The sequence below is a fragment of the Pleurodeles waltl genome, chromosome 9, assembly GCF_031143425.1.
Source record: "Pleurodeles waltl isolate 20211129_DDA chromosome 9, aPleWal1.hap1.20221129, whole genome shotgun sequence".
NCBI lineage: Eukaryota > Metazoa > Chordata > Amphibia > Caudata > Salamandridae > Pleurodeles > Pleurodeles waltl.
In genome coordinates, this window is record NC_090448.1 from 927,081,614 (window position 1) to 927,109,501 (window position 27,888).

Genomic DNA, 27,888 nt, shown 5'->3' on the forward strand with positions numbered 1-27,888 from the left:
GAAATGTCATGCGCTCGGCTTCCCAATCATCTTTACCATTCGGGAGAGATGAGGCACTGCTAGTTAGCCGGAGCAAAGCCCAGATTTGGAGTGGCAAGTGTCATCCACCGTGGGTCAGACTCAGTCCCCCACATCGTGGACGATCTTGCTGCTCAAAATCCAGTACTCTCATTAAGATAATGAGAGCCTACACAACACTCCTGTAATATTGCATCTTTCTTCCATGTATCTGTAGCAGTTAACAAACAGATTGTAATTCATCTCATCAATTCCCTCATTGAAATATTATCCATTAAGGGCTGTAAAAATCAAATCTCAATTCATTGCCACTTCATCAGCATAACTATTGACAAGAGTAATACAATTTCTTACAGTTCCTCAAGCTAGTCGGGAAACTTTATCTCCATTCTCACCTAGATAATTCAACAGGGCAATTGCATCTCTCCTGCAAGCTCCTTGAGGATTAGACGTTACTAACGAACCATCTATATACTGACTCAGGACTGAGTGGTGAGAGATTTAAAGTGACTCCAGATTCTTTTTCATGATCTGGTTGAAAATTGAGAGGCTCTCAGTATACCCTTGTGGGACTCTGCACCATGTCAAAACAGGACAAATTGAAATGTGAAAAGAAACTAGCTCTCTACATGCAAAGATATGGAGAAAAGAGCTTGGCACAGATCAATCACATTGAACCACTCAGCATCACATGGAATTTGAAATAAAATCACTGCTGGATTTGGTACCAAGGAACAGCAATGAACAACAATGTAATTTACCTTTCTTCTATCAATGTCTCAGTCAATGGAATAATTCCTGTAATAGATTTGGGTGTCATGTTATTTTGCGGTATTCTTGGATACACAGCATCCTGTGTCACAGTTATCTTGACAGGCTCAACACTTTTGACAAGACTTATCTCTTTTCCTAAAAAGTCCCAAAATTGAGGGGACACAGTATCTTTCATATCTGCGGGAAAATCATTACAGGTCAACATAGGATACAGTATGACACGGGTTTTGATCCACAATTTTAAATGTTGTATCCTCATTATTTGTATGGGTTTCAATTCCTCTTGGTGTACATCAAATGGAACAGTTCAACTTGCATAGCAAGTCATTTCCAAGCAAACTCATAGGACTTAAATTACACACCACAAAGGAACCTATCTTTACAGGGACAAATTCTGTTACTGGATTGGTCAAATGCTTATTTGGAACTCCTACAGTCATCTTTCCTGATAGGGACAAGTTTGGTACTTCTGGTGTTCTTACAATAGAGCAGGTAGCACCTGTATCAACTAGAAAGGACATATGATGACCATTAACATCACCACATAGACCACATTGAGCTACCTGTTAGGAAGCCTCAAGAACACATTCTTCTTTTTCTTTTGGGCACCTTAACTGAAAAATGTCTAAAAAAATCAGTCAAATCAATCAAGGGGAACTGAGTTGCCATCTGATTTAGATCAACATTTTTAACCTGATTTAAATATGTCTGGAAAAATGTGTCTATTGTTCGGCCATCAGTGCTTGTGGAACTTGCTTCGGTTGTCTCTGGGACACATTATAATTCTGCATTTGGCGTCTCTGTACTCTGCATCTGAACCTGATTATTTCCCTACGTCTGCACAAATCCATTGTTCTGCATCTGATTGATATTTACATTAAGGGGAAACTCCCTCTTCCAATGGCCCAACTTGCCACACACATGACACAGATTAGTTGTCTTCAAAGTAGTCACACCCACACTCTGATCTGACAGAATGCATTGTCCTCTAACTTGCAGCTGATCAGAATTTCATCCCTGTTGATACACTCCCTGCATCCCACCATTATTCCCTGCAAACTGTGGATTCTGATTTCTCTGTGCAACCTTCAATTGCATCACCATTAACTTCAATTTTTTCTGCTCCAAATCCAGTTCATCGCTACAGTACTTTGCGTACCACAGGATCTCATCAATTGGTTTGTTCTAACAACAAATCAAATACTCCTGAATCATTGCATTTATTTATACCTTCAATGTCTGAACAAATCTGGACAAGAAATGACCCATATCTTTCGCTTTTATGGTCTCAGTACCACTGAAATGCTTGAAAGCCTGCAACAATCCCTCATGTAGGAATTATCATCCCTTTGGACTCCTGAGTCATTCTGTCAATTTGCAGCCAATCAATATCTTTAGGGGACCCCTTTTCTTTCAAAAAACCAAATACTTTCTAATAGTTCTTTATTACCTCTTCAGACAGCACATCTGTCACTAGTTTTCTTAAAGGAATTCTGTCAGGCTAATAAACAGTAATTTTACATTCAGTCCACAAGTCACTAGAAACCACAAAGCCAAACACTGTTTTCAGATCTTCCCACAAACATCTGAAAAGCTTCACAAATCTTTCAGTTGGCCTATATCATTCTACAAGCATCTCTGTCAATTTCAGACAATCATTTGTGAATGAAAAAATGTCACTTCTACTCCAAGGTATATGAACATACCCCCCAACTGGAAATTCTCTCATGGGAAGCATTTTCACTTCACCTTCTCTCGGACTTTCTCCCGCTGGAGGCAGATCTGGTCCGACTTTTTTCTGATCTGTTTTCTTTGCCCATCAACCTTTCTTCTTATCTAATGCACCCCGTTGTGGAATATATTGAAATTAACTCCCTAATCTGCAATTTTATTCCCAGAGGTCTCAAATTCATGATATCCTTGTCACCGAATCCTAATGTGTAACTCCTCTATAAGGATTCTGATTTTTTTAAGTCAACATCATATCTCTGGGCTAATACAGCTAGTCTTTCATAAGCTTGCACTACACGGTTTGTAATGTCTTTGCATATGAAACAAAGTTTGTCTTCTCTGTAAGTGTCTAAATGTGTCATATTTTGATCTCTGAATATCATCTCATTTAACTCCAATTTTTAATCTGTGCACCACTAATAGTCTTTCTCTCTCTGGGGTTTGTAAATGATTTTCAACTGCAATTTGTGTTTCCTCCTGTTGCACCTTGCACCCACAGGACTCAAATTATTCAGCCACTCATTTAATTCCAGGGCATTAAAACCTCTTAAACTTATTAGAGTATTTGACATGGTTTCTCCTCTTGCAGAACTCAAGTTTGCTTGATCTGGAGTATTCGCAAAGGACATATCTTCTCCGGAAGTATTAACCTGCAACCTCCTAATTGGGGTACAACAGCCATTGTTTACAGTATGTTCTGATCTAGGCACAAAATTTTGTGAGGATCTCTGAGGAAACCTTACATCAGGAGTAAATCCTGTATGACTCGTTATTGGGGTCAGATTGAAATGCATGGAGGGGTCAACGGTCTATGAAGTGAAAGCATTCTTTCTATTTCTGAGCTATTTGGACTAACAAATTTCTGAGTACTTGCCTAAGCAAGACTGTTCAACACCATAGGTGTACTCAGACATTTGAAACATGCAAGACATTCAGGTTATTTGGAACCCTTAATGCATGCATAATATTCCCTATCATTCCCCGTCAATGCATTTGGATTAATGTAATTCATCTGATTCTGCAGAACTGTCATCCCTCTGCTCTGTCCTGTCTATTGCGTATTGAAACCTTGTCCTGTCTGCTTTGAGTTAAAACTCTGCATTGTCTGATTCAAAATAAAATTAAGTATTGGCTGATTTACATTTGGACTTTGCACTGTTTGATTAGGGCTCTGTTCAACAGGTACAGTAGGTATATCAAAAGTTGGATTTCTTGATGTCTCATCTGCCACTCCTTTGTCCTCCGAATTGTATGGAGGAGAACGATTCAACAGTAACTGTTGTATAAATTTATCATCCAAATCGCTCTCATAGGTTTGTGCTTTTTTTCTCTGTCTTTGCTGTCTGCTCTGCATTTTCTGTCTTTTTCTTTCTGTAGGTTTAGTGCTTTCTCCTTCACCGATCAAAACAGGATACAGTCTATAATGTATAATGTCTGCTCTCCAAGGTTTTTGATGATTATCCCATCTTGTTTCTGCAACTGTTCATAATGCTTTTTTCATTCAAACCTCATACTTCTCTTTCTAACTCTGAAGAGTTACGTGTTCCCAAGTATTAAGGGGCATATTTATACTCTGTTTGCGCCGGAATTGAGTCGTTTTTTTTAATGCAATTCCGACGCAAAACTAACTCCATATTTATACTTTGGCGTTAGACGCGTCTAGCGCCAAAGTCCATGGAGTTTGCGTCATTTTTTAGCGTGGACACCTACTTTGCGTTAATGATATGCAAGGTAGGCGTTCCCGTCTAAAAAGTGACTCCGAGGCATGTGCGCTGTATTTACACACCCGGGCAAAAATGTCGCCCGGGAGTGGGCGGGTCAAAAAAAATGACGTCCAGCCGCTTTTGTGTAGTTTTTTAGCGCCTGGTCAGGGCAGGCGTTAAGGGACCTGTGGGCTCGGAGGGAGCCCAGAGGTGCCCTCCCATGCCCCCAGGGACCCCCCTGTCACCCTTGCCCACCCCAGGAGGACGCCTAAGGATGGAGGGACCCATCCCAGGGAACATAAGGTAAGTTCAGGTAAGTATTATTATATTTTTTTTGTGACATAGGGGGGGCTGATTTGTGCCCCCCTACATGCCACTATGCCCAATGACCATGCCCAGGGGACAGATGTCCCCTGGGCATGGCCATTGGGCAAGGGGGCATGACTCCTGTCTTTGCTAAGACAGGAGTCATTTCAATGGGGGTTGGGAGTCGAAAAAAATGGCGCAAATCGGGTTGAGGCGATAATTTTGCCTCAGCCTGACTTGCCCCATTTTTTGGCGCCCAAGCACCATATTCCCCTACGCCGGCGCTGCCTGGTGTACGTCATTTTTTTTTACGCACACCAGGCAGCGCCGCCGGCTAACGCCGGCTAACGTCATTGAATAAATACAGCGCCCGCTTGGCGCTTCAGAATGGCGTTAGCCGGCGTTAGATCGAAAAGTATAAATATGGCCCTAAGTGCTTCAAATTGTGTGGGTCTCAGAGGCGGTCTCATCTCATATAGTATTCACCTCAGATTTTCAATAATTCTCAAATTGAATGCTCCATAGTGAGTAAATGCTAATGTAACTTCTTTCTCTATAACCTTATGCCATTGCTCATGCCACAAACATGCATGAAGACCTACTTCAGGGAGCACATAATGACCTTGAGAACCTCTAGTTGGGGTGTCCATTCCCTCTCTACCAACGGCAAATATATCACCTTTAATCAAATTTGTCAATGCCTTAAAGAACTTCATTTTCAATGAAATTTCAATCATTCACAGTTTACTTATCGTTCACAATCAGGAAGTAACTCTGTTCCACCAATCTTCTCTTTTACATTTCACAACCAATAGCAGCCCTTTATGGTCTTGTCCAACAATACCAATGTGGCTTCACATCAAGTGAACTACACCAGTGCAAAACAGTATGAAGTCAGTCTCACTCCCTGCAGCAGTTCACCCTCCCTTACAATTTCTCTCACACAATTACTCTTCATGCAAACCTAAAGCAAAATATTGTTAGCAAAAAACCAACAATAACTGTCTGCTCTCTAAAGGATCGGGTGACCAAACACTTCAAAAGCAGTATGGAGATATGCTTTCAGGCTATGCTTCACACTTACACAATGACTGAGACTCGACCAGCAGATCTCACTCTGATTAATAGAGTTTCTCCGTGTGCATTCAGGATTCACTACCACCAACGACCTACACCCACACCAGGAAAACTACTGGTACTGTTGATGATGTCTCACGACCAGCTGTTGCAGGTTCTGCTTAGTGCCTAAGTTGGACAACCTCACATTAGATTTAGGCCTGTGGCCTGTGCCTTTAACAGATAAACATGTCTTATTGTTTTAGCATAACCAGCTTTCACCTCATTGTTTTTATATTTTAATCGGCTGCTTCTTTCTGAGAAGACATAGTTGCACATTTTATCAGCCCTTGGCACACATTTCACTTTGTGCCCTCTTCAAGGCTGTCATGTTAGGTACATGATATTCTAAGTTGTATTGCCACTCCAGGAGCTCAGCGGCCAGTCCCCATTCTTTAGACATATTATAGGCCTAATGTGGTGCAGAGGTCATTTCAGTCATATAAATCCGGCAACATATTGTATTCCATTGACAGCTTCGCTGATCCTGGCACTGACTCTTCAGTCAAATGAGAGGATTGCCATTCAGACAACAGGCAGACCCTTACCAGCCTTTTCATGCATGGGGTCGGAGGCAGGGTCAGTCTCTTAGAACCAGATAGGCTGAAGGGTTACTGCTGCTCTGCTCTCAGATATTTAGAAATACAGTGTATCAGTATCAAGTACAACAAGTACAGTTGGATCAAGTACAGTTGATCATTAAGGTTTTTATAAAAAGATAGTGGGGTTGTTTATAATCTTCACCTTTATTGCAATGATGATAATTTTTCTATGTTTCATCTGCCTTTTCATTTCAGCCCAGGCTTTGTACAACAGGATGCAGTTACATCAATAAATGCATTGAGATCCATCTTGCATCCTTTATTCTGCCTTGGCATGTGTGAGTCTCTGTCACTGACCTAAAGGAGTATGATCTGTTTATTATGAATTCCCTGAGGAGTCAGAGTGCCATGTTTAGGTTCCCATGAGTCACCTTTACTTTCTAGCTTTGGCTGAGGCACTGCAGCCTAGCACGGAATTAGGTTGACAGCTTCAAGGCAGTGTGGGACTGACTCAGTCACCCACACACAGTGGTGCTGCCACCCTGAAACACACAGTCTTATGACCATAATAGGGACCTTACAACAGCACCTTACACTGCAGACAATACATTAATCAAGTGTCTTCCACAGTTGTGCATTAACCTGGGATCTTAGGCTAAGACGGACTTATTAGCCAACACAACATCTTAGCAGAAAGAGCCACATTCATTCAAAGACTTTGAAAACTCCATAAAATATTTTACAACATCACACTTCACAGTAATCTTTAGCGAAAGCAATGAATGCGCAAACTCTGTTGATACTCACACATACGCTGAAAGGGAAGGACAATGGAACTCAGTTAATCTTCTGAATGAACCGTGGAATAAAAATTTGTACTGGGTTTGGACAATTTCATAATAGGACTAGGGTTAGGGAACCCTTAACACTATGCCTAATTATTTATTCTACCCCTCGTAAGAGAAACCATACTCTGCTACCAGATTTCCTGGAGCATTTCAGATGTACTCTAAATGAGGTCAACTGATCTTTTCACCCTAGCTAAGTGGTAGAGAAATAACAACATCTCAATCAATCAACTTTTAAATTTACAGTACGACCAGTTTGGCTACACAAGGAAAACTCAACTCAGGAATAAAGTTAAAGGGTTTCACTACAGACTCAAACTCAAGTGTAGACAATTCTGAAGGCAAGACTATATAGATGTAGAATTACCATCGGATGTCAAATGCGCTGGAACAACTAACACTTAATTAATATCCCCCAGACTAAACATTCTATCAATGCAATGATGAACAAAAGCTTTAAGACTTGATGTTCTGAAAATTAATGTTGATCATGTCTTCTAAGCGTATGCCTAAATTTCAATTATCTAATTAATTCTCTAATCAATTGGATTTCCTTGAAGGTACATAGGCGGTCATTCTGACCGCGGCGGTCGGCGGTCGCCGCCTGCCAAGCGGTTCCCGCCGAAAGACCGATCCGCGGTCAAAAGACCGCGGCGGCCATTCCGGCTTTCCCGCTGGGCAGGCGGGCGACCGCCAGAAGACCTCCGGCCGGCCCAGCAGGACAGCCCCTTCAACAATGAAGCCGGCTCGGAATGGAGCCGGCGGAGTTGAAGGGGTGCGACGGGTGCAGTGGCACCCGTCGCGATTTTCACTGTCTGCTAAGCAGACAGTGAAAATCGTTGTGGGGCCCTGTTAGGGGGCCCCTGCACTGCCCATGCATGCATGGGCAGTGCAGGGGCCCCCAGGGGCCCCACGGCACCCGTTCCCGCCATCCTGGTTCTGGCGGTGGACACCGCCAGAAACAGGCTGGCGGGAAGGCGGTCGGAATCCCCATGGCGGTGCTGCAAGCAGCGCCGCCATGGCGGATTCCCTGGGCCAGCGGGAAACTGGCGGGATACCGCCGGCTCCCCTTTTCTGACCGCGGCTTTACCGCCGTGGTCAGAATCGCCAAGGAAGCACCGCCAGCCTGTTGGCGGTGCTTCCGCCGCCCTCCGCCATGGCGGTCATGGACCGCCAAGGTCAGAATGACCCCCATAGTTTCCAATTTCTCCTGTTCTGAGATACAAAGCAAGGGGACAAAAAATAAAAAGATAATAAAAGAATTTGGAAACATGACATCTGGGCAGGATAAAGCTAACTAAAGTTGACAGAAAGTAAGTAAAAAGGGAAGGTGTAAGCATTTCAGAAGATCGTTCACAAGGCTTCTCATGGGTCAGGCAAAAAAGTCCAAGGGGCATATTTACATGCCCCTAGTGCCACCTTGTGCCTCCTAGCATAATTTTTTTAATGCTAAGGTGGTATTAAGGAGTCTTTTCTCTTGTGCGATATTTACAAAGTGGTGCAATGCTTGCATTGCGCCACTTTTTAAAACCTTGCGCCACATTATGCCTGTGCCATTATGCATAATGTATGCAGGGGCGGGGCGTTCCGATACAGGGACTTCCCAAAAAATGCTGCAGTGAAATTTACTACATTTCACTGCGCCATGTTTTCTGTCATTTTTAACGCCTGCTCAGAGAAGACGTTAAAATGACTCACCCATTTTAATCAAAGGGCCTCCCTGTGCTTTGCTGCACTATTGTAAACATTTTTGACATTAGTGCAGCAAAGCGCAACAATAGTTTTGATGGTATTGTCCTAACAACCGCCATAGCGTGCTTTATTAAAAATACTGCGCATCCATGGATTCGTTAGGTGGGGCAGGGGCAATGCAAGAAAAGTGTGCTTTGGGGCCGATGTGCCACTTTCTTGTAAATATGCCCATAAGTCTCATCCAATAAGCATTTGGGAAAAAGCGGGGTAAGGGCAAGAAGGTCTGTACCTCCCGTAATCTGAATGGTGTCTGCGCAAATCCAACTGGAAAATGGTAAATTAAAGACAAAGGTGAAAGATGATTTGTCCATGGATCACATCACATTAGGCAGAAGATGTAATCATTCAGTAATAGCACATCATATAACAGGCATCTGTAACATTAGGAAAGGCTCCAAAGACAATTACGGGAAGGCATCCATCTTTTGGTCTCCTGTTCGACTTCGTAACGAAAGGATACTGTGCATGTTCTCAGTTCCTAAGTGTATCGGGTTAGTTTCTTAAACTCTCTAAGAGTAAAGCAATGGAACTTCTATTACTAAACTAACATTCTAGGGGAACAATATCTGAAAGAAATGAAACATCATCAAAAATGGAAAACAGTTTCTCACACATTTTATAAAACAGGGCCTTGCAGGTCCTACATAGGAGAAGTAAAGCAAATTAAAATGACACATCCATTTATGTTAAGTAAAGCACATATAACATTGTGATCATGAATTCATCACCAATAAATATTATTCAGTGTTTATGTTACAGTAGATTTGTAAAGTAAAATAACTTGTTAACACATTTCAATAAGAATGATGGGGAACTACAGAAAACTATTACCTTACATCATAAGGAAACTTATGAAATCAGAATGATGATACTTCTGTTAAAATATCTATACCACTTGACATTATGGGGGTTATTACAACTTTGGAGGAGGTGTTAATCCGTCCCAAAAGTGACGGTAAAGTGACGGATATACCACCAGCCGTATTACGAGTCCATTATATCCTATGGAACTCGTAATACGGCTGGTGGTATATCCGCCACTTTACCGTCACTTTTGGGACGGATTAACACCTCCTCCAAAGTTGTAATAACACCCTATATCACTAGTCTACAGGGAATGCACTTCAACATAGGCTTCCAGTGCATCACCTTACAGTTAACTTGTTAGAGTTTCACACATTATAATGTAAAGATTGTCAAATATAGTTAATCATGTGACATCAAATGTAGCAATCAAATGTCTTCTACATCAGAGCTTCCACTGCAACCCCTATTCTCTCCCAGGGGCCAATTTTACACTTTGAAATGGCATTCAAGCATTTTCTTATCCTTTGTAAACTGTAACCTGATTTTGTTGAACTCATCCTTGTGAAACCTTGTCATTTTCTTAGTGCTTATCCACAGCTATCGTTTCTATCTCCTGTGTTAGCCTCTCCTTGTGCAGCATAGTTGACTTGGCTATGGTCTTCTTTGGAGCAGTCTGTACTCTTTAGTTCCTGTTCTTGTTGCTCTCTTACTCTGCCTCTGCCAATCTCTGCCTTTCTTTCTCTACAACATGAAGGATCCTGTGATCTCTGTGCTCTGCTTCACCTTTTTGGTGATTGTTTGCTCTTTGTTCACACTTGTCACTGCTTTGCTATCCACCATGAATGGAAATATTTCATAATGTTCCTCTTTTTCATACCACAGGCTCAGTAATTGTCTCATAGTGCATCATTAATATTCACATTCCCAATGCAAATGACATCCAGGTTTGTGCATGTACTCTCAAGCGTTTTGGGCCAAGGCCACTTGTTTAATGGTCTCCAAGGTAGTGTAGATAGTATTGTCACTTTTATGGTGGATCCTAACAAAAGTGACCAATCCATTCTTGATATAAAAAAGGCAAAAAAGCTTGGTTATAATAGTTTTTGGTGTGTTCTGATGTTCCCACAGAAATCAAGAAGGTTTTCAACAGACAAACCTATAAAAACTAAGACTATGTTAAGCAATATTTTGATCAGTAGTGGGACAGAAGAAGAGCTTTTCTCTCCTTCTTTCTCAAACTTCCATTGATTGAAGTGAAAAGGGTTGATGGAGGAGGGAAGCAGCACCTTGCCACATCCATTACCCATGAATACCTCTTACCTACCAAACTTCTAAGTAACTGCCTCTCCACTCTTGCCCGTCTGGGAAGCAGAGCTTGGAGAAATGTTTTAAGTGCTTTATAGCTAGTGTTCAGATCTTAAAAACTAATTTTACATAACACATCTGCTTCTCTACTCAGAAGAAATAAAGCATACATCTTACCTTGTTGCATAGTTGTTCTGCTGGGATTTTTAATATACTTCAGCTGGACCCTTCCCAATCTGGATTCCAGAGCATCCACAGCACCGGAACCGCCCTCATTGCCACCACCGGTGACATCAGAACCATACTGGGCAGCGGCAAAACCGCAGCCCTCATCCTCCTGGACCTCTCGGCTGCGTTCGACACCGTCTGTCACCACACCATACGTTCACGCCTCAGCAATGCTGGAATCCGCGACAGAGCCATGGACTGGGTCACCTCCTTTCTCATCGGCAGAACCCAGAAAGTCCGCTTCCCCCCATTCTGCTCGGAGGCCACCGAAATCTTATGCGGCATACCCCAGGGTTCGTCCCTCAGCCTGACCCTCTTCAACGTCTACATGGCCCCGCTGGCTAACATCGCCTGATTCCACAACCTGAACATCATCTCATACGCCAATGACACCCAGCTGATCCTCTCCCTCACCAAGGACTCCGCCAAGACCTACCTCCACAAAGAAATGAAGGCCATGGCCGAATAGATAAAAAGCAGCTGCCTCAAACTAAATTCCGACAAAACGGAAGTCCTCATCTTCAGCTCCACCCCTCCGCATGGGATGACTCCTGGTGGCCTATCAATCTCGGTACCGCTTCGATTCCCACCGACCATGCACGCAACCTAGGATTCATCTTGAACCTGTCACTATCCATGACCCAGCAAGTCAACGCCATCCCCTCCGCATGCTCCGAAGGATCTACAAATGGATACTCACTGAAACCAGAAGAACAGTCACCCAAGCCCTCGTAAGCAGCAACTGGACTACGACAATGCCCTCTACGAAGGAACCACGGCCAAACTCCAGAAGAGGCTGCAACGTATCCAGAACGCCTTTGCACGCCTCATCCTGGACATCCCCCGCCACTGCCACTTAACAGACCATCTGCAAAACCTGCACTGGCTCACAGTCAACAAGAGAATCACCTTCAAACTCCTCACCCATGCTCACATAGCACTGCACAACACAGGCCCAGAATACCTCAACAGACGACTCTCCTTCTACACCCGACCCGGCATCTCTGCTCCGCCAACCTCGCCCTCGCAACTATCCTACGCGACCGCAGAACTACAACCAGCAGTATACCATTCTCGCATATCACCGCCAAAACGTGGAACACTCTTCCCACCCACCTGCATCAGACCAAAGACCTCCTTACCTTCAGGAAAATTCTCAAGACCTGGCTGTTCGAGCAGTAGCAGCACCTCCCCCTCCCACCTTCTCCCCCCTCCCCTCCTCAGCGCCTTGAGACCCTCACGGGTGAGTAGTGCGCTTTACAAATCCCTGATTGATTGATTGATTGATTGAATGCTCAGCTGTGCAATTTGTGACCATTAATGTTTAAAATGTATGAAAGTAAACGTCTACATTTGGAAAGGTACACTCAATCTGTCTTCTACAATTATTTTATAAAGTGCAGCATGACTGAATCTTGTTTTTACAATTTTTGTTGCACTGAGCTTATGACGCAGATATGTGTGAAACTGCTGACTCTCAGCTGACAATTCAGTGTTCAAGTTCTCTAAGTAAGCATCAATCAACTTTTGAAAACACTGCGAATACCTTTCAATTTCAGTAGATGATGAAGTGACATTATGTGGCACATCGTTCAGAATGTAAATTCGAAAATAAAATCTCTTTGTATCTTTGTACATCTTTCCGGCTCTTCCTATCTCAGTTTCAAGCTTGTTAATTGTTTAAAAGGTGGTGCTACAAAATGTATCTCTGGCATTCAGATAAAATTTTGCAGTATCGCCCTCATTGGGTAGCTTCTTTCTGATACATTTGTGAGTTTGAGCTGCCTAGTAAGCAACATCTGGGAGCACTTTCTTTGTAACTGCTTCATATATTTCAAATTCATCTTCTGAAGTGCACAGTTGGTCAGCTAATGATCCATACAGATCTGCACATGTTTTTAAGTTCATATACTTATTCTGTAGAACTTGGTTTACTCTATGAAAATTTTGCAAAATCTCATCACAAAAATTCAACATTAAAACGAATTCTTGCTCCTGCATCTTATTTGCAATATCATTTGTTTCTCTTCTAGTGTTTACCTTTTGTGACTGGTCTTCAGCTATACATTCTAATGCTTCTAAAATTTCTGAGGTGCCCCTCTTCCCTTGATGCCCCAAGCATGTGCTTATTTTGCTTAATGGTTAATCTAGCCTTGTGCCAGTGTCTCGGACATATACCAGAGTGAATGGCTATTTAACTGCGTGCTAGCAATGGTATGTAGGCTACATGCCAGACTCAAACACAAAAGGCCTGTGGTACAAGTTGAGAGTTTTGAACACTTAATCATGGATTATACTGTATGTTTCAGGTTATGAACTACAAAACTGGCAAATGAAGTATATCTCAGCTTCAGGAAACTTGCCTAAGGACCAAGGAAAGCGTGAAAGGAAATGGTGAGGGGTCAACAGTTTGTTCTGGGACCCATCATGGGCATCCATAAAGAGAATGAAAAAGGTAAATCCTCTATAAAACATGCATGGTGACGTCGATTTTATGTCTCACTCTTTTGCCAAAAAGTAATGTGTTTGAAAAATTGTCGTACTGGCACAAACAGAAGTGCTGCGATGAAATAGCAAGAAAGTGAGATAGTTGGCCAGGCCTAAATTCATAATTACTCTAGACAGCAAGAGAGCTGAGGGCCAGATTTACAAAGCCCCATCGCCACCGCAGTGTCACTTTTTGTGACGCTACGGTGGCATAATGCCCTGCACTGTATTTACAAGGCCACCTTGTAAATAAGCCTCTTCACACGCAGCACTTTGTATGGAAGGGGCATGCAATGGGTATTGCTGTGAGCATGCCAGAGCAACACCCATTGCATTTTGACGCTGCCTCAGATTTACGATGTTTTGCAAACTTGAGGCAGCGCTAAAATTTACGCCACCACAGGAGTGGCGTTGCACTGGACCACCGAGGATAAATGCTTTCATTTCTCCTTGTTTGCTGCAGAATGCAGCAAACTTAGAAAGAGCATGTTGCCATTTAAGTTTGTTTTGGTGCAAGAAGGAGTTCCTTTCTGCACAAAAATTATCTCCCCCTCAACGCAGCCGTCCTTTAACCAACCATTGTGCAAGGGTGGGTACGTTGATGCTGGACAGCAAATTTAACACTGATGCAGGGGAAACACAGGATGATGGAGCAAGGTGCCGCCAAAGAGAGTAACATCCACTCAGTCACTAATAAAACTAATAATTCTACTTTAACCCCTTCTGTGCCGCAGACGTAATGGTTACGTCGCGCTGCACAGTGCTTGTGTGCTGAGGACGTAACCATTACTCCTGGGCACAGAGCTCAGAGGGAGCGCTAGCGCTCCATCTGTGGTCTTCCCTCTAACACCCATAGGCAGGGAAGGAAGGGGAAGCCCTTCCCCTTCCACCCCCAACACCCCCCTGACCCCCCCACCACCCTGTGATGTCAGCCCGTGCTCGCGCGCTGACCTCACAGAGGCCTCCTCCCATTGCGCTGGAAGCTCAGCTTCCAGCGTGATCGGAAAAGAAATGCAAAGCATTTCTCTTCTGATCATGTGATGGGGGCACTGAGAGGCTTCAAAGGGAAGGAAAGGAATTTCCTTCCCTTTGAAGTCTCTCAGAGCATTTCAAACGTCGGATCGTAAAGCGATTCGGCTTTTGAAATGCCCACTAGACACCAGGGATTTATTTATGAAATGGAAATTGGCTTGAGGGGAGCGACCCCTTGGGCAAGGGTCGCACCCCAGGGGGGCATTTTTGTCAAGGCCTTTTCTGCCTCCCCTGGGGGCAGATCGGCCTATTATTAGGCTGATTTGCCCGGGGGAGGGGGGCGCAAAAACCTCTAGGTGGGGAGCCACCCCTTCGGCAAGGGTCGCTCCCCTAGGGGCCAAATTATATTTAGGCCATGTCTGCCCCCCTTGGGGGCTGATTGGCCTATTTTTATAAGGCCAATCTGCCCTAAGGGGGGCAGAAACCACTAGACACAAGAGAGTTTTTTTAACACAAATTTCACGCAAGGGGAGTGACTCCTTAGGCAAGGGTCACTCCGGGGGGGGAGGGGAATTTATTTTAGGCCATTTCTGCCCCCCCGGGGGCAGATTGGCCTATTGTTGTTAAGCCGATCTGCCCCCGAGGGGGCAGAAACCTCTAGGCACCAGGGATATATTTTTTTGTTTTTTTAGAGATGGGGAGCGACCCCTTAGGCTAAGGTCGCTCCCCTGGGGGGCACATTGTATATAGACCATTTCTTGGCCAATTTTTGTTAGGTCAATCTGCCCCAAAGGGGGGCAGAAACCACTAGGCACCGGGGATCTTTTTTTGCACCAATTTCACGCAAGGGGAGCGACCCCTTAGGCAATGGTCGCTCCCCGGGGTGGGAGGGGCAAATTTATTTTAGGCCACCTCTGCCCCCCCTGTGGGCAATTCGTCCTATTGTTATTAGGCCGATCTGCCCCCAAGGGGGGCAGTAACCACTAGGCACCGGGGATCTTTTGTTTGTGCCAATGTCACGGAAGGGGAGCGACCCCCCCTTAGGCAAGGGTCGCAAATTTATTTTAGGCCATTTCTGTCCCGGGGGCAGAAACATCTAAGCGCCAGGGACATTTTGTTTAGTTTTTTTTTTTTTTTTTTTTTTTTTTAGAGGTGGTGAGTGACCCCTTAAGCAAAGGTCGCTCCCCCGGGGGCAAGTTGTATTTAGACCATTTTCTGCCCCGCTTGGGGGCAGATTGGCCGATTTTTGTTAGGCCAATCTGCCCCCAAGGTTGGCAGAAACCACTTAGGCACCAGGGATTGGTGTGTGTGTATGTGTGTGTTTTCTTTAGGGGGCAGCCCCTTGGGTAAGGGTTGCTCCCCATGGGGGTACATTACTGTTGGCCAGATGGGCCTATTGTTGGAAGGCCTTGGGGGCAGAAAGCCCACCAGAGACCAGGGAAGTTTTTTTTTCCAAAATAAGAGGGTGGGGGTATGGCCAACCCCCACCCCAAATAAATGGGGCCAAAGTTGTTCTGCCCACCAGTGGGCAGATGGGGCAATTACCCTGATCCACACACTGGGGGTAGAAAGTCTACTAGATGCCAGGGACTTTAAAAAAAACAAAAAATATTGGGGTGGTGGCTACCAATTATGCCCCCACCCCAACTAAAGGGAGTAACAGTCTTTCAGCTCTCCCTCACTCTAAAATATCTTATCCCACAGCAAGCAAGAAGACATTTCATTATTTTGGGTTTTGATTTTACATTAGGCCCATGAGAGTTTGGCTAACTCTCAAAATCGTCCCACTTGGAATGGTGAGGGCTGCACTTTACGAACTTTGGGACGCTGCCATGTAGAAAAATCCACAAGACCTAGACACATCTGAAAACTAAACATCTGGGTGATTCCAGGATGGTGTGTTTCCCATGCACCCCGCACCATTTTCGTACCCACAATAACCTGCAAACCTCCAACTTGGCTGGAAATCACACATTTTTCCCACGTTTTTGTGATGGAACCTTCCGAAATCTGCAGGAATCCACAAAATTCCTACCACCCAGCATTGTCTCATCTATACCGATAAAAATTCTGCTGCACTTGTCAGCCTAAAAATGTTGTTTTGCAAACTGCCTTTTTGGACCCCCTTTGGTTCCCCCTCAATATCAACAGGTTTTTGGCTCTTCCCTTTCACAAGCACTTGGCTCACCTACACAAATGAGGTATCATTTTTACCAGGAGACAGATGAGAATGTTGAGTGGTATGACATTTGTCCCAGTGCGGTAATCCCACACAGAAATGTTGGAAAAAATTGATTTTTTAGCTAAATTTGAGGTTTGCTGAGGATTCTGGGTAAGAAAACATTGAGGGATCCATGCAAGTCACACCTCCCCGGACTCCATCGGGTGTCTAGTTTTCTGTCACCGAAATGAGAGGGAAAAATTATTTTTTGGCCAAATTTTGACATTTGCAAAGGATTCTGGGTAACAGAACCTGGTCGGAGCCCCACAAGTCACCCCATCTTGGATTCCCCTAGGTGCCTAGTTTTCAAAAATGCACTGGTTTGCTAGGTTTCCCCAGGTGCCGGCTGAGCTAGAGGTCAAAATCCACAGGTAGGCACTTTGTAAAAAACACTTCTGTTTTCTGTGGGAAAATGTGATGTGTCCACATTGTGTTTTGGGCCATTTCCTTTTGCGGGCGCTAGGCCTACCCACACAAGTGCGGTACCATTTTTATCGGGAGACTTGGGGGAATGCTGGTTGGAAGGAAATTTGTGGCTCCTCTCAGATTCCAGAACTTTCTGTCACCGAAAGGAGAGGAAAAAGCGTTTTTTTGGCCACATTTTGAGGTTTGCAAAGGGTTCTAGGTAACAGAACCTGGTCAGAGCCCCACAAGTCACCCCATCTAGGATTCCCCTAGGTGTTTGGTTTTCAAAAATGCGCTGGTTTGCTAGGTTTACCCAGGTGCCGGCTGAGCTAGAGGCCAAAATCTACAGGTAGGCACTTTGTAAAAAACACCTCTGTTTTCTGTGGAAAAATGTCATGTGTCTACGTTGTGTTTTGGGCCATTTCCTTTCGCAGGCGCTAGGCCTAACCACACAAGTGAGGTACCACTTTTATCGGGAGACTTGGGGGAATGCTGGGTGGAAGGAAATTTGTGGCTCCTCTCAGATTCCAAACCTGTCTGTCACCGAAATGCGGGGAAAAAGTGTTTTTTTGGCCAAATTTTGAGGTTTGCAAAGGATTCTGGGTAACAGAACCTGGTCAGAGCCCCACAAGTCACTCCATCTTGGATTCCCCTGGGTGTCTAGTTTTCAAAACTGCGCAGGTTTGCTAGGTTTCCCTAGGTGCCGGCTGAGCTACAGGCCAAAATCCACAGCTCGGCACTTTGTAAAAAACAGCTCTGTGTTCTTTGTGAAAATGTGATGTGTCCACGTTGTGTTTTGGGGCATGTCCTTTAGCGGGCGATAGGCCTACCCACACAAGTGAGGTAACATTTTTATCAGGAAACTTGTATGAACGCTGGGTGGAAGGAAATGTGTGGCTTCTCGCAGATTTCAGAACTTTCTGTCACCGAAATGAGAGGAAAAAGTGTTTTTTTGGCCAAATTTTGAGGTTTGTAAAGGATTCTGGGTAACAGAACCTGGTTGGAGTCCCACAAGTCACCCCATCTTGGATTCCGCTAGGTGTCTAGTTTTAAAAAATGCACTGGTTTGCTAGGTTTCCCCAGGTGCCTGCTGAGCTAGAGGCCAAAAATCCACAGGTAGGCACTTTGCAAAAAACACCTCTGTTTTCTGTGGAAAAATGTGAAGTGTCCACGTTGTGTTTTGGGCCATTTCCTTTCGCGGGCGCTAGGCCTACCCACAAAAGTGAGGTACCATTTTTATCGGGAGACTTGGGGAAACGCTAGGTGCAAGGAAATTTGTGGCTCCTCCCAGATTCCAGGACTTTCTGTCACCGAATGAGAGGAAAAAGTGTTTTTGGGCCAAATGTTGAGGTTTGCAAAGGATTCTGGGTAACAGAACCAGATCAGAGCCCCACAAGACACCCCATCTTGGATTCCTCTAGGTGTCTAGTTTTTAAAACTCCGCAGGTTAGCTAGGTTTCCCTAGGTGCCGGCTGAGCTACAGGCTAAAATCCAGAGCTAGGCACTTTGTAAAAAACAGCTCTGTTTGGTTTGTGAAAATGTGATGTGTCCACGTCGTTTTTTGGGGCATGTCCTTTCGCAGGCGCTAGGCCTACCCACACAAGTGAGGTACTTTTTTTATCAGGAGACTTGGGGGAACGCTGGGTGGAAGGAAATTTGTGCCTCCTCTCAGATTCCAGAACTTTCTGTCACCGAAATGAGAGGAAAAAGTGTTTTTTTGGCCAAATGTTGAGGTTTGCAAAGGGTTCTAGGTAACAGAACCTTGTCAGAGCCCCACAAGTCACCCCATCTTGGATTCCCCTAGGTGTTTGGTTTTCAAAAATGCGCTGGTTTGCTAGGTTTACCCAGGTGCCGGCTGAGCTAGAGGCCAAAATCTACAGGTAGGCACTTTGTAAAAAACACCTCTGTTTTCTGTGGAAAAATGTGATGTGACTACGTTGTGTTTTGGGCCATTTCCTTTTGCAGGCGCTAGGCCTACCCACACAAGTGAGGTACCATTTTTATCGGGAGTCTTGGGGGAATGCTGGGTGGAAGGAAATTTGTGGCTCCTCTCAGATTCCAGAACTTTATGTCACCGAAATGCGGGGATAAAGTGTTTTTTGGGCCAAATTTTGAGGTTTGCAAAGGATTCTGGGTAACAGAACCTGGTCAGAGCCCCACAAGTCACCCCATCTTGGATTCCCCTAGGTGTCTAATTTTCAAAACTGCGCAGGTTTGCTAGGTTTCCCTAGGTGCCGGCTGAGCTACAGGCCAAAATCCACAGCTAGGCACTTTGTAAAAAACAGCTCTGTTTTCTTTGTGAAAATGTGATGTGTCCACGTTGTGTTTTGGGGCATTTGCTTTTGTGAGCGCTAGGCCTACCCACGCAAGTGAGTTACCATTTTTATCGGGAACCATAGGGGAACACAGAATAGCAAAACAAGTGTTATTGCCCCTTGTCTTTCTCCACATTTTCTCCTTCCAAATGTAAGACAGTGTGTAAAAAAGACATCTATTTGAGAAATGCCCTGTAATTCACATCCTAGTATGAGCACCCTGAAATTCAGAGATGTGCAAATAACTACTGCTTCTCAACACCTTATCTTGTGGCCATTTTGGAAATACAATGATTTTCTTGATACCTATTTTTCACATTTTATATTTCAGCAAATAAATTGCTGTATACCCGGTATAGAATGAAAACCCATTGCAAGGTGCAGCTCATTTATTGGCTCTGGATACCTAGGGTTCTTGATGAACCTACAAGCCCTACATATCCCCACAACCAAAAGAGTCCAGCAGACGTAACAGTATATTGCTTTCAAAAATCTGACATCGCAGGAAAAAGTTACAGAGTAAAACATGGAGAGAAATGGCTGTATTTTTACCTCAATTTCAATGTTTATTTTATTTCAGCTGCTATTTTCTGTAGGAAACACTTGTAGGATCTACACAAATGACCCCTTGCTGAATTCAGAATTCTGTCTACTTTTAAGAAATGTTTCGCTGTCTGGGATCCAGCATTGATTTCTCACCCATTTCGGCCACTAACTGGAAGGAGGCTGAAAGCACAAAAAATAGTAAAAATGGGGTATGTCCCAGTAAAATGTCAAAATTGTGTTGAAAAATTGGGTTTTCTAATTCAAGTCTGCCTGTTTCTGAAAGCTGGGAAGATGGTGATCTTACCACCGCAATCCCTTTGTTGATGCCATTTTTAGGGAAAAAACTACAAGCCACCTTCTGCAGCCCTTTTTCCCATTTGTTTTTAAAAAAACGAAATTTTTGCTGTATTTTGGCTAATTTCTTGGTCTCCTTCACGAAAACCCACAAAGTCTTGGTACCTATAGAATCCCTAGGATGCTGGAAAAAAAGGACAAAAATATGGCATGGGTAGCTTATGTGAACAAAAAGTTATGAGGGCCTAAGCGAGAACTGCCCCAAATAGCCAAAAAAAGGCTCGGCACAGGAGGGGAAAAGGCCTGGCAGCGAAGGAGTTAAAGTAATGCCATTACAATACAGGGCAGTCTTTTTCGCTAGATAATAATTATTTGAACTCTCATGTGAAACATTGAATCTGTCGGCAACTACCACTGTTTATATCCCATTTTATTATACTGCATTTGGCGTCAGAATTAAGTCCAGCGTTCATATTTGTGGGCTGATTTTCCCCGTAAAAAGTGCCTTGAAATGCTTTGAAATGTTCGGAAAAGAAGAAATAATTTTAAGTATCGGGTGGAAACAAACATTTAAGTCCGTGAACAAAGTGAGTGATTACATTACATAACTGGATCTCTTACAGATTCACTAAGGGAAAAAAATATGTGAACAATATGCCCTTTACCATTCACTTATCTGTCAATCTGGAACGGCTTAGAGTGGAGACAGAATACTCCTTGGTGGGGAGAGCAGACCATTTTTTGATCTTAGGCAGGAACCCATGACCAGAGCCAGCGAGCCAACATAACACGTCATGGAGTTTGAACTACATTTCGCATAATCAAAAACTGAAGTGAAATACTTCAGCGTATTTATTTACTTTTGTCCAATTGCTGGAATTTTACTCGTCCAAACGTGTCATTTTCGCGAAGTTTATTGAATACTGTACTCATATATAAAAAAAGATATCCGTTCTTAATGCTTTCTTCAGTCGTCGCTGTATTCACCGCGCCCTGCTGTTGCCCCGCCCTAACGTCCACGCAGCAAATTGAATTATCTTTCATATCTTCTGCTTCAGACGCTCTAAATTAATTATTCAGCCTTGTTTATTTTAAAGAAAACGGACTAGAAAGGTAGATTACAACACATCAAACATTTTGAACTGTAGAGGCTTTCGCTAATGCAAAGCAGACATCGGAAGTGACGTGAACCAGCGGGGTGCTCCCAAAACCTTTAAATGTTTTAAAATCAGTATGAAGGAAAAATAGAGAAAGTTCATTTAAACATCAATAAATAGCTCTAGTATTTAATTACTACCTCTTGAAAAAGGTTCGACACCTCTGCAAGAGAGATCTCCTACATTATTACAGATATAATTATAATGCTATTTGGATCACATTTCAAGAAGGAGGATAAAGAAAAGAGAGATCCGACTCTGGAATACCATAATGCTCCGCTCTGAGCCCTGGCTAGTTTGACGCTGCTCTGCCTCATCCGAGGCTGCTGTTTTCAGGATGCCACAGGTGGAGGGGCTGAAACGAGTAAAGGCGAGAATAAATCATGGTGAAGCTACCTGGGGGCTTGGCACGAGTTTCCTAACAAACTGATTAAATGAATGCCTGCACTGGAATGTTGGTTTGGCAAGAGGTCAAACGGACATGACTGAATCTGCCTGCATATTTATAGCCTGAAAGGCTTCTCCCTGCTACATTTCAGATCAGATGAGTGCAGCAGTGAAGAAGTCCCTGTTTTGAGCTTTTAGCTGGACCTAGAGTGTCTGGTCTTCGATTAAGCGGTCGGGCTAGACGGCCATTAAATCACTAGCATCATTTAATTGAAAAAGGCAGAGCAAGTCTGGACCATTGAAATAACAGGAACTCAACCCCTTCTAGACTACAAATTGACCTCACTAATACAGTAAATTAGTCCTAAAAAGTCCTACCCAAATAACCTTATATTATCCAAGTACGCTACAGTTCACACCTCTATCCTACAAGACTAAATTCCCTCTCAGCCCCTGTTGCCATCGCCCGTTCACTTCCCTTGCTTACGGACCAAATCCCCCAAATGTATCGAACTGTGATATTGTGCTCTAGTAAAACCCCATAATCTCTATTCTAATATTGACCACTGCCTAGTCTAATCTTGTCCTTCACAAACATGTAAACATCCAGATCTGAACTACTAACGGAAGTAAAAATCTCTTGTATGAAAAACAAAAAAGACCTGCACTAAAAAAGACCTAAAACAGGGGAACGATTCACCTCTAAAGAAAATCGCTTCACACAATTAAACTGACAAGGACCAAAGAAACCAGAAAAAAAATATCCTAAGGACAATAAGTACCCGTTCACAGAGTGGTAGGCAGAGGCTAAACTGACTAACTTGCCAGCATCTTGGGTTTGACAACGGCCAAACTAGGCCGTGCTGCCCCCGACACTAACTGAAAAACCCCAGGTGACCCTCCTTTCAACATTGAACAGCCAATGAGGAGCCCCCAAGTGGAGTCGGAGTGCTATACTCTCAAAACAAGCCCGGAAGAAAATCAATGCAACACAACTCTCCTCGCTTTCCTGTTAGACGGGACAGACAATACTTCACTCCACAACACATGTCAAAAAGGCTGTTGTAATTACACACTACAGTTTGTCCCCACTGACATATTAGGCATTTACCAACAAATCATTCCCCTAACCTGGTCTACCTCCCTAACACACTACCACACACACTTCTGGTTGATGTCCTGTTGTGACGTATGCTACATCCTGTTTCATCGCTGTTTCCTCTCGTGCTCTCAGACCAGATCCCCAAACTCACAGGACTGTGATGTGCCCCACACCAAAATAAAACACCGCAATCTCTATTCTATGATGTTGACCAACACCTGCATGTAAGCAACCAGACAAAAAAGAGCACTTTTATTAAAAACACCATCATAGCCCTCCATTAAAAAAACAAATTAATAAGAAAAAAAATCAAAGAGAATATCTCTCTCTCTATATATATATATATACATATGTATATATATATATATATATATATATATATATATATATATATATATAAAACTGTGCATGCCGAAGGCGTGATTTATAGTTACCTTAGGGCCCGAGTTATAGTTACTTGAAATAATTCTAGAACTGCTGCATGTCTATGGTTTTCTATGAGTAAATTCAGAACCTAACTATAACATCCCTGTAACCTTTGGCTTTTCAGTGAATTTCCATGTTTTTTTGAACAAAAAGTAATTTTAATTACTGTACTTTGGCTGTGAGCAGTGGGGTTTGGCATCAGGGCATGTCTCTGTCAGTGGATCAAAGAGTGGGTGCGTGAGTGTCTGAGTGGGTCCGAAAGTGGGTGTGTGAGTCTATGAGTGGGTCTGAGTGATTGCATGAGTGTGTGAGTGGGTGCATTAGCCTCTGAGTGAATGTACAAGTGAATAAATTAGTGTATGACTGAGTTTGTGAATTTTTGTTTAAATGTTTTTTTGTTTATTTGTGAATATTCATGAATATCGCACATGGTGAAAAACAACCATTTTAAACCCATAATTTAACCCTTAAGCACTCCTATGTAACACTCCTGGGGTCAGGGTACCTCCACCTAACCCCTTTTGCTACTTTGAATTTTGTTTTTCAAGCCTGGTGACCGTGTCCCTTAAAATGGTGGGCACAAATTTCTGTTCAGGCTCTAGCCAGCCAAATACAGCACTTCTATTCACAAGCATATGCGTGAATGTTTGCGAATATTCTCAAAATTATTCATAACTGTAGATAGACAAATTTGGGGTTTCCTTATTTTCTCGTAAACTACTGAATGGATGTACACCAAATAACAACAATGGCCTTCTGTTGTCTATAAACCAACTATTGTGCCTAATTTGGTGTAATCCTGTAAAGTGGATGGGGCTGCAGGCATGTCTAAAGAGTCAATAGGAAATGAATATGGGAAATGCAACTTTTTTGACCCCCCTTTTTCTTGGCCCCTGCTTGACGGATCACTCCGAAACTTTCTATGCTCAACAAGATCTACCTGCACACTTCTTAGGACATTTTTTTGAAGATTTGTTAAACAGTGCCAAAGATATAAGCAAGTCAAAAATGCTTTTTGTATGGAAACATGGTCCTTACTATAACTACCTACTGGTGACTACCATTACATAATATATATATATATATTGACTAAAAAAATCTGAGATTACAGGGACGTTATAGTTAGGTTCTGAATTTACTCACACAAAAGCAGAGGAATCCAGCACTTATATATGAAGTGTTATTTCAATTAACTATAACTCGATAATTAAATAATTTGACTTCTAATGTTTCATTGATATTTTTAATGACGTTATCAAAGTTGTCATGCGTGCTGTGTTCTCTGGGGCAATTAGCTGTGCATGGCGAGGGCACGCATTAGAGGTACCTTATGCCGCAAGTTATAGTTACTTGAAACAACTTTAACTATAACTACTGAATTTCTCTGGTTTTGTATGAGTAAATTCTGAATCTAACTATAACACCCATGCAACCTTTGTGTTTTTTAAAGTTAATTTTAATTCTATTTCCTAACTGTAAGGTCTCCCTTTTTTTCAATGAATTTCTATGGTTTCTTAACGTAAAGTAATTTTCATTGCTATACGTTAGTCCAACCACTGCTGTGCACAGCCTTTGGCTGTGCATGGCAGCGGTTCACTGCAAGGCCTGGCCTATGGCTTGGCCCTGTAGCCAACTCTCTATAACCACCAAACCCCATGCAATGCATGGCAAAAGGCCATGAGTAGCAGGGTTATCTGCGGGGCCTGTCCTGTGACCAGTCCCTGTGGCCAACCCACTAACCACCCATCCGTGTGCTACATATAGCCTTTGGCCATGTGTGGTGGAAGCGGGCTGTCTGGGTGTGAAAATAGGTGTGAGAGGGTGTCTTCGGGTGTGAGAGTGTCTATCTGGGTGTGAGAGTGTCTATGTGGATGTAGGAGTGGGTATGAGAGTGTCTTGTTATGATATTAGGTGTAAGATGGTGTTCTCTGAGTGTGAAAGTGGGTGTGAGAGCATTTCTGTGAGTGAGTATGTGAGTGTCTGTGTGGGTCTGTGAGTGTATGTGTGAGAGTCTGAATGGATCTGTGAGAGGGCATGTGAATGTCTGAGTGGGTCTGTGCGTGTGTGCAGGAGTGCCTAAGTGGGTCTGTGAGTGAGTGTGTCAGTCTGAGTGGGTCTTTGAGTGGGTGCTTGGGTGTCTTCATCTGTAAGTGGGTGCATGAGTCTCTGTGTGGGTTGTGAGTGTCTGAGTGGGTCTGGGAGTGGGTGCATGAGTCTCTGAGTCTGTGAGCGGGTAATTGAGTCTGTGAATGGGTCTGTGGGTGGGTGTGTGAGTGTGTCATTGGGTCTGTAAGTGGGTGTCTGACAGTTTGTGTGGGTCTGTGAGTGGATATGTGGGTCTGTGAGTGGGTTTATGAGTGTCTGAACGAGTTTCTGAGTGCATCTGTGAGTGGGTGTATCAGTAGCTGTGTGAGTGAGTCTGCCACAAAGGAACCTTATTTGCTCTTTTATCTTACAAGAGTCCACAGCTTTGCATAAAATACATACTGTAGTGGAATTCCTTCGGTCTTCTTGGGTAAATGTCCTGTGTGTATTCTACACTACAGCTGTGCAATGGAGCACAAGGAAATATCACCAGTGACTGTGTGTACATTTTGGCAACATGATTGTTCCTGTTGCCTGTTTCTCTTGAATTTCTGTAATAAGATGAATCCTCCTATAGAGAGACCAACAAGACTACAAAGACGTAAATCTCCACCAAACCAGAGTCCTTCCTGTTATCTACATGAACTAAGTGTTTCTTTGTTTTTGTGAAGATGTCCTCATGTTCTTCGGCATCAGGAACGCGCCATCAAAATCAGTGGGAAATGCACTGAGGGACCCTCTGGGGCATCTTTGTAGTCTTGTTGGCTATAGTGTGATTCATGCTCTCACAGAATTTTGGAGAAGGACGACTGAGAAACAATCATATTGCCAAACTCACACAAGGTCACTGGAGACATTTCCTTGTGGTCCTTTAGGGAGATGTAGTGTATAATACACACTGGACATTTACACAGCAAGGTAGCACTTACTAACTAACCAGTAGATACTACTCCAGTTGGGTAAACATTTTGTGCAAAATTGTGGACTCTGGTTGGATAAATAAGCAGGTGAGTATCCGTCCTGGCCATAATGCTAATTTCACAGAAATTGTACCTCAACATGGAAGCACTTACAACTATACATGTAGCAGGTGCCCCACCTGAAGCTCCACTTCTGCAAAGGACAAATGATCCTCCTTATTCCTGGGCTTGGCAAAGACAAAGTAAGCATGTTTAACCGCGATTCCTATATTGAAAAAAAATCTGAAATCCTTCATGGAGGTCAAGGCATCTTTGATCTATTGGAGCACAATCTGTATGTGACTGTGACAAGTAAGTTCTTTCTTGTCCTTTCCTGGGGGGGGGGGCAGCTCCTGTCCTCCTGCTGATTTCAGTCTCAGGGACCCAGTTCCCCTGAGCCAACCTCTATTCAATGGGAAGGAGGGCTGTGCGGCCCCCTCCCCTGGGCAATTTGGGCCCAGGGCACGCCTTCCCCGGGGCCCACCTATATTAAATGGGGCAGGGGGGATCTCACCCATGAAAACCCCATGCCTCTGGCCTTAATAAAATGGAAGAGGGGGGTGTCTCATCCACCCTCCCTGGGCCAATTTTGGCCCCGTGGACCTGACCCCCTAGGGCCCAGCAATCCATCCTAGGAGCACGACAGGGCACCCAGTGTGCAATGCAACCCTGGGGGGAGCCTCAATGTCCCCTGGTCCCAGCCAGCTCTCCACCTCCTTTGGGAGCCAGCATTGCTGCCACAGACAGGGAACTCCTGAACATGCAGCTCCCTGTCTGTGAGAGCAATTGTTTCCCCTGTTTCCCTGCCTGCATCTCTGCAGGAGCGGAAATAAAGGAAACCTCCACTCCCAGCAATCGAGATCTGTTCAACAGCTCTCGCTTGCTGTGAGCGGAGTGTTTGCTCTGAATTTGTGGGAGCTGTTAAAAGTCTTGCCAAGTCAGAGCAAACAGCTATGTCCTGAGGGTGGGCACCCCAGGACATTGCAGGAGCCGGCCCCTTGGGGTTGTGGTCCTCGGGGCCATTTATGGCTCCATGAGGGGGGCCATGTTGTCCCCTTCAATGTTTCTATTTAACTCCAGGGAGACGGTGGCCTCTGGGGATCTCCAATGGACCCCCTTCATTATTTCATTCAGGCCCAGGGAGGTAGGTGCCCTGGGCTCCTCCTTATTTTGGTACAACTAAACTGGAGAAGTGGTGTTCCCCAGAAATGATACTATAAATAAATGTTTCAGCCCCGGGAGGTGGCGATGCCCCGGGGCATAAGTAACCCCGGGGGAAGGGGAATGCAGCACCCTCCTTTATTTTGATATGCCCCGTGAACTTGCTCACACGGGAGATTTACTAAAAGAAGCGCAGGAGACTGTGGGGGTCATTCTGACCCCGGCGGTCTTAGACCGCCGG